Genomic DNA, 8548 nt, shown 5'->3' on the forward strand with positions numbered 1-8548 from the left:
TTGTTTAATTATATGAACGAGTTTGAGAAATTATCCCAAGCTAGGCCTGTTAAGTATAAATTCAACCTCGACAGATTATCTTCTGACTTACCAGTACGAGATCTGGTTGATCCGAAAAATAAAAGTCTGATCTCGAAAATTCACGACGCCAAGAAGGAATTTTACACAGATGGTGCATCTCACACATGGTCAACGTTCAAGATTATTCGCAATACTGTCAAGGAAGCCACAATGAATGACAAACGAGCGGCAACTATCATTAACTACATCACTGAATACGAGGGCAATCAAAAATATTTCTTCAAAGTAAAATTTATTGTATTAACAGAAACAGGTAGTTGGATTATCCGTGACAAATATGATCCTGTCCTTGGTAATAATAAAACTGTCATATTAAGTAAAAATTCCAGACCGGGTCTACTGACGGGTATCGATAAACCGTATTATGAGCGAGCGTATCCTGTAACAGCGGTTATTTATGGAATTTATGAGATAAATAAAAAACCCAACGTTGATAAACTGGCACCCATGAAATTTTCAAGGTTAAATTGTGTAGCCGAACGAGTAATAGAACACTTTACAAACGCGATGCGTGGAAACGGATTAACTGATTTAAGACGTAAAAAAATAAACTCATGGGCTGATTCAGTTAAGGATACCGGTGCTACAATAAAAGATGTTGCTGAGTTAGGAAAAATATTAAAATTTCCAATAACCGTATCAACAACAACGGGAGAGGTACTGTACGAATCGAAATATAAATCGAAAGGAGCTTCAATAAATATTATTGATCACAACGCGCATGCATGGACTAGCGCAGTAACAATATTTCCACGTGATCGAACTGTTAGATTTTACGCCCCAGATAGTATGTTTGATTTTATCAACGAAATAAGTAAAAACGATCCTGTATCGGTATGGTTATTTAAAAGTGATGACGAAGGTGGATTTGATCAGTTTGTTAGACCAAATGGTGAAATATATCGAACAGAATCTCTCCATGACGAGATGAAAAATCTCGCGGAAAAGTTTTTCGCCGAAAATACTGACAAATTACTAACTAATTGTTTTACCGTTCCATCTGTTGCGGCTCATTTCGCTAGAGAACGAAATTCATGGAAACCAACACGATTTGATTTACTCGAGGACGTACGCGCAAGTTGCGTCGAATACGGACATGGCGGATTATGGAATACCAAATATAATTACAACGATGTTATTTCGGTTGATATGGTTGCATGTTATCCAGGAAGTTTCCTAGGATACGGAGATTGTTCTGTATACTTTAAAAGATTCGGTCACCCTACAAACGAGATGACGCGAGTGGCAATTAATGGACCATTACCTGATTTTGATCTGACTGGATTTGCTTGTATTGAATCATTCGAGCTTAACGAAAATCTTCACAAGATTTGTTATGTTTGGTTTGGCAGACATTTTTGTGAAAAACGTTGGGCACCTATAGTTTTATTAAGATATATGCTAGATTGTGCGATACTGACATCGTTGGTGGTCAGTGAGGCAATTATATCACGCGCAGACCGAAGCTTGGTTGCCCATGCCAGATTATATCAATCTCGATGAAGTTATTAGCGAGTTTAAGGAAAAATGTCCTGATGTTTCCGAAGATGATATTATCAAAGAAGCTCCTAAAATTCTCGAGATTAAACTCAAAACCGCAAAAGATCTCGGCAGAAAAATTATAGGTAAATTTACTCAAGGTGGTGCATATGATCATAAAAGACGTCACGCACGATTAATTCTAGATGATGCCGAGTACGATTTTATAATCGCTGATACAACAGCGAGAAATATATTTGTAAATCGAGAAAGTGTTTATTTATCCGACGGAACAAAATTGGGCACGATCGTTAGTTACATAAATGACGTCTCCCCACAGTATACTCATCTAAGATCTTCCATGTTGGCTTATGTTTCCATAAATTTATTATCGATGATTAATAGATTTCCCAAGACCGCAGTCAGAGTCGCAACAGATTCGTTTTATATTTCGAGTAAATATTTAGAATCCGTTATGAAATTTACAAGTAATGATGAACGATGGGGTTCGTGGAGAATAAAAAAAAAATATTACACAATTACACAGAATCAGCAGATGTTCTAACGAGAGATTTTTATCGTGAGGGTAATAAAATATCAGAAATTTCGAAAGCGCCGCCGGTGAGTGATCCAATAACCAGATATAAGACAGTATATCTCAATGGACCTGGTGGATGCGGCAAAACGACTCGAGCAATTAATGTTTTTAGAAATTCAGATATGATCGTGCTGACACCCACACATAGACTTGCACGCGAGATGAAACAACGGCAAGTACAATCTTGCACGTATCATAGTTTCTTTCGGTGGCGCGGGGATACATGGACTCCTGAACGAATGGGAGAAAAGTATATACCTAAAATAATTATTTGGGTTGAGATATGCACGGTGTCATTAGATACATTAAAAACGTTTCTTGATTGGTTGTTGACGAAAAATACCGCTATAATAATGTGTGGCGATCATGGTCAACCGCCGCCTTTTGTTGGACCATCTCCACATGATTGGTTAAAAAATTTCGTTGATTATTACGAAGAAATAGATGATGATCATAGAGCTCTCGATGAAAATTTAAAGGAGTTTAAAAAATTAATCAGATTACAATCAAACAAAATTCAGTGTGAAATAATACGTGGAGTGATCTCAGAGACCTCAATGAGTGATTTTTTAAATTTATGGAGACCCACCGATTTGATCGTAGCAAGCAGAAAAATAATCAGAGACGATTTACAACAGCAGTTATTTCAACTACATAAAGAAAAATATTCAGAATTACCCGTACCTTTATGTTACAGACCATCAGATACACGAAAACAAAATATTAATGTTGATATTCCAGGGCAGACTGAAAAACAGAATCTCGTATTAAATGATATTGTCGCCGTTGTTATCAGTGTAGTCGAAGATGCACTACACGCTGACAAATCTCCATGGGTGTTGGGGTACGCTATGACGATCCACTCATCTCAGGGATTAACTATTTCTGACACACGAGTCTGGATTGTAGACGATCACATCGAGTGGTCAAATTTAGTCTATTTAGCGGTATCGAGGGTGAGAAAGATATCTCAATTACGTAGAATTATAATTCCTGAAATCGTTGATAAATTTAACATCATCGATGATGATATAATAAGAAAAAAATTAATCGGATACAAACAATCTGATAAAAAAAATAAACGTGACTTTGATCTTGATGTTGAATTTATTATTGAGTTAAAACAGCAGCAGAATAATCATTGCACAAGTTGCAATTGTATAATGTTATGGCGGTATTTGAGTAATGATTCAAGACAATTTACCGTGGATAGAAAAGATAATAGTCGCGGTCATACAGCGAGAAAATACCATGCTGACCTGTCTCGAATGTAATCGACGTAGAGGCGCTAGTTAAGTGATCGCGGTGGTAATTGTGTATCCGTGGGGATTATTTGTAGTTGTTCACGTACAAATCCGCGTTGAGGAGCAGCCGAATCTAATCTGTAGATTGCAGGTCTACCTGAGGATCTTGTCACGGTGGATATTTTGTGTGTGGTAACACTCCAAATAGGATCAGTCGCTCTTTTTTTACCACCTTCAAGTTCACCAGGCTCATATAAATATTTGACTGTGACATCACCCAATATTTTCTGTTTTTCAACATCTTTTCGTTGTGTTGGTATATTTTTTTTTGTAATTGCATTAATGGGTTTCATGTTGGTTGTTCGTGTAATCTCATTATTTAATGCAGCTATCACGCTTGGTAATCTTGCAACCCATTCGCGAGATCTTTTATCCTGAATAAATTCCCTCGCGTATTGATATCCAAATAACCGCTCAGCGAGTGTTCGATTAAATCGCTCAACAATTGCCTGATCACGGTGAATTGCAGTATGACCTCGTCGTATTTTGGTATCATGTTGTTTCATCAACGATGATACTGGACCAAGAAATTCCTTACCAGGATCAACCTGTAGTAGCTGTGGCCATCGTAATGGTCCTCGTTGATAAATACGTTCAAACGCATCGGCTACTTCAGATGATGTTTTCGTCGATAACGGTTCTGCTTCTTTATATCTACTTGCAACATCAACTACGGTTAACGCGTACTTGTATGTTTTTCTACGCACAGTATCATGCGGTAAAAACAGAATATCAGCTTGATGAACTTCATTAGGAACACTGACATCGAAATACGCGTACTGAATTTGTTTCGGTGGTGGTAGATAAATTTGCCATATTGCTTGTTTAGATAACCACGTTTTAGCAGTAGAATGTTTAACCGCTGCTGCATCAGCAAGTTTACCAACTGCTGCTTTGCCTCTCCAGTATCCTCTTGGTGAATAATAAATTAATTCCATTTATATATTACCAGCCCCAAGCGCTAATTTACTTTTCATCGCGGATCTTACTAACCAATTAGCTAATTTTTCTTTGATATTTTTATTTTTTATAGAATCTAGCGCGTGAATTAATTTCACATCCGCAATATGTCTATCTTGTAGATTTTTACTTTTATACGCAACATCATGAACGTGACAAGCTCGATCAATAGCGTTTATTGGTTCCTCGCCTGGTTTTGGTTGATCTTGATTATCGAGCCTGATATCAAGTCTGGTACCAGGACCGCAATAATTATATCCTGGTAGATGTTTTTCTCCGCTGTATTTAGCCCATGGAGTACCTGGAAACTTTGACATCAAATTAGCAATATCACCACCGCGCTTATTAGGTAAAAACGAAAATTTCTTCCTACCGCACACAGAACATTTTCCACCATACGCTATTTTTTTATTTTTTGTTGTAACCGTAGTTAAATCAACAGTTGGAGTTTTAACTCTACAGCGTAAACAATATAAATTCATGATATAATATATATGGATATAATTGATTTCTCAGCGACAAGAAAACGAGAACCTGTTAAGCATCATCCTGCGCTACCGAACTCCATCAGAATGATTATCATAGGACCATCTGGATCGGGTAAGACGCAGTTATTACTTAATTTGATAATGAGATGGTTGAAATGGGATAAACTGTATTTAGTAGAACCATCCGCTGATGATCAACGATGTTATGATGTACTTAAAGATTTCAGTGAAAACGCGCGATTACTGGGTGAAGGTAATGATGTTATAGAGTTTATAACCGATATTGATGAAGCACCGTCCGTGGATGTTTAAGACGGATTTGTCAATAATTTAGTTGTATACGACGATGTGATGCTAGATAAACAATCAAATCCAGCTAGAATATTTTCCCGAGGTAGACATAAAAATACAGATGTGATCTATGTTACTCAACGATATACACAAATTCCGAAGGTGATTAGAGACAACTGCAATATTTTAGTTGTATTTAATGGTGTAGACACACACATGCTGCGAAATATTCATCAAACTTGGTGTGGTGGTGACATGGATATAATTAAATTCAGAAATTCTTTCTCACGAGCGCAAGCTACTCCGCATGGATTTATAACAATAAATTTACATGATCCAAGAACAAGATATCGTGTGGGTCTTGATAAAATCTTTTAATTAATAGCAGCAGAGAGGGTGCCTACCAATGTTGGTCGTCCAGTAATTAAACAAAAAAATAAATAAACACGTAGAGTACTTTATTTTTCAGCTACCTTTTCGAACTAAGGTTTTATTGATGGGGTTGGTTTCAACAAAAAATAAAATCATCTCAAGGAAACGTTTATTTGTAAAAATCTGGACCTTTCTACGAGATTTTATTTTTTTTTTGTTTATTTGTTTGTCGGAATCATATGGTCTGTTTGCCCTCTCTGCTGCTTAAACCTATTATAATGTTCTAAAAATCGATTAATAATTATTAAATATAAAAACGTCCTAATGGTCGCCCCCGCCCCTTTCTCTCTCTGGATTATTGTAGCTAGATACGGGCAAATATCTATGAAAATACGGGCATTGGGGACTTTCGCTTGTGTCATACGACGATGTGTCTGGACCTATGAATGATGTAAAGTTTAGTCAAACCGTCCAAAGGGGGGAAGAGAGAGAGAGAGAGAGAGAGAGAGAGAGAGAGAGAGAGAGACTTTTGTAGTCGTTAGAAATGTTAATTGAAGCAGAATAGTGACTTAGATGAACTGTTATTATATTAAAATATTTTAATTACCTCATTTTGGTTCGTCATTTCACTTAGTTTCTATTCCACGCTGATTTTCATAAGCCAGTATGTGAATGCCTGACAGTTCAGGGTTCAGTGTACAAGAGGCTAACCGTGTTTGTAGTGCACTACTTTCTTCACGAAAAGCATATTTCATGTTTAAGTCACGAATGTGTCTTACATTGGTTTAGTAAATGTGAATAAAAATAAAAACTATAAAAAAGAACAACCAACTTATCAATTTGCTATGTGATTGTGAACAGCAAGAAAAGGCATAGAACTGCATTTTGCAGCCGACACACTTGCAGGGATGCGAATTCATTCACTCGGCCAATACACAGTTTATCGTAACTCCGTTCCCGGGGCAAATATGTGCATTTGTATGTGATATAAATAAAATATATGTATAGTATGTACGCCGTAACAATGATAGAACACTCTCTGTATAATTTTTTATTAAAAGGAAACTCTGCAAGCCTCATTTCCTTATAATGAAAATGTATACATCTCATGGTATATCACTGACACAGCGTTCAGAAAATATATATATCCTTCACCTGTAGAGTTATGTAATTATCATATATGTTCCTCTTTCTATATCATCTTTTGTCATTACATTTTATATAGCACAATTGGGGTAAGAATTAACAGCATTTTCAGTTTTCATTTATAATTTATCTGAACAAAAAAATAGCTGATATAAATGAAGAATGTTTTATATATTAATTTACAAGCTGGTATAAGTGATGAATGTTTTATATTGTAAACAATGAAAATGGTTCCTGTTGACAAGATGGCATAAATGGTGAATGATAAAAATGGTTCCTATTGACACGCTTGCATAAACGGTGAATGATGAAAATAGTTCCTGTTGACAAGATGGCATAAACGGTGAACAATGAAAATGGTTCCTGTTGACAAGCTGGTAAACATGATGAATGATACAAATTAATGCTGACAAGCTTGTATAAATGAAGAAGGATAAGAATGGTTCCTATTGACAAGATGGCATAAATAATGAATGATCAGAATAGTTAATGCTGACAAGAAAGCATGAATGATGAGAATGGTTAATGCACACAAGCTAGCATAAATAATGAACAAACAGGAAAGTTCATATTGACAAGCTGGCATAAATGATGAATGAAGAGAAAAGTTAATGTTGACAAGATGACATAAACGATGAATGATAAGAAAGGATCTTGTTGACAAGCTGGCATATATGATGAATGATGAGAATGATTCCTGTTGACAAGCTGGTATAAATGATGAATGATGAGAATGGTTCTTGCTGACAAGCTGGAATAAATGATGAATGATGACAACAGTTCCTGCTGACAAGCTGGTATAAATGATGAGTGATGGGAATGGTTCTTGTTGACAAGCTGGTATAAATCATGAATGATGAGATTGGTTCTTGTCGACAAGCTGGGATAAATATTGAATTACGATAATGATTCTTGTCGACAAGCTGGGATAAATATTGAATTACGATAATGGTTCCAGTTTCTTATAATCACATGCAATTGAGCCATGTTGTCTAGATAGCTACACTGAAGAATCTCTCATGAAATCTCATACCATAATAGTTGTTCTTAACGCAGAACAATTTTCAAGCATTAAACAAAGTCTTCTTGTGTGTGTATACATAACATACATAATGGTGTTTTTACTAATATGCACTAAAACATTCTAGCCCAGTATTAAAAATAACAGTGTTATTTCAGCTGATCCAGAATATGTGCCAGGCAGAGAAATGGTTTTGTAAAAACAGTACTTGTATGCTGAATGTGTGCGTGACTTGTTTTACTCTGCCCAGTGTTGTTTGCTCTGATAGGTCAACCTTTTCTGTATGCTCCAGCCTTCTTCTGCATTCAAGTCAGGCTCAGTCTCAGATGGGAATTAATGTCACATTGGGTTGGCCTTTTATTCCTTTTAAGGAGTATTTTGTCTCTGTAAACATGAACGGCATTATTTCAACATTTCAAATGTGATGTAATCTTAATTTCATATTTGTTGTCTGAAGAGAATAATCTCACATACATATCTATACAAAAAGAAAAAGCTCCTACCTTCTTTATAAAAATAATAAGTTATGCGTTTTATGTTTACAAATTGATTCCATATTGTTCAATATATATATATATATATATATATATATATATAAAATGTAGCCATACTGTTACATGTGGACAAGTTGTTAGAACATCATTTCAAATAATTGCATATCATTGAATACTGAAATCAAGCACCTGCAATGGTCTTTAACACAAAATGCTCTGACTCGCAGCAGATCAAACTTTTGATGTGTCTGAATCTCAGTGTGTAAACTGGGTGTCTTAACATTTATGACAGAGTTGGTCCGTATATATTTGAA

The sequence above is a fragment of the Sinohyriopsis cumingii genome, chromosome 10 (genome assembly GCF_028554795.1).
Source record: "Sinohyriopsis cumingii isolate HCF-2022 chromosome 10, ASM2855479v2, whole genome shotgun sequence".
NCBI classification, from domain to species: Eukaryota; Metazoa; Mollusca; class Bivalvia; order Unionida; family Unionidae; genus Sinohyriopsis; species Sinohyriopsis cumingii.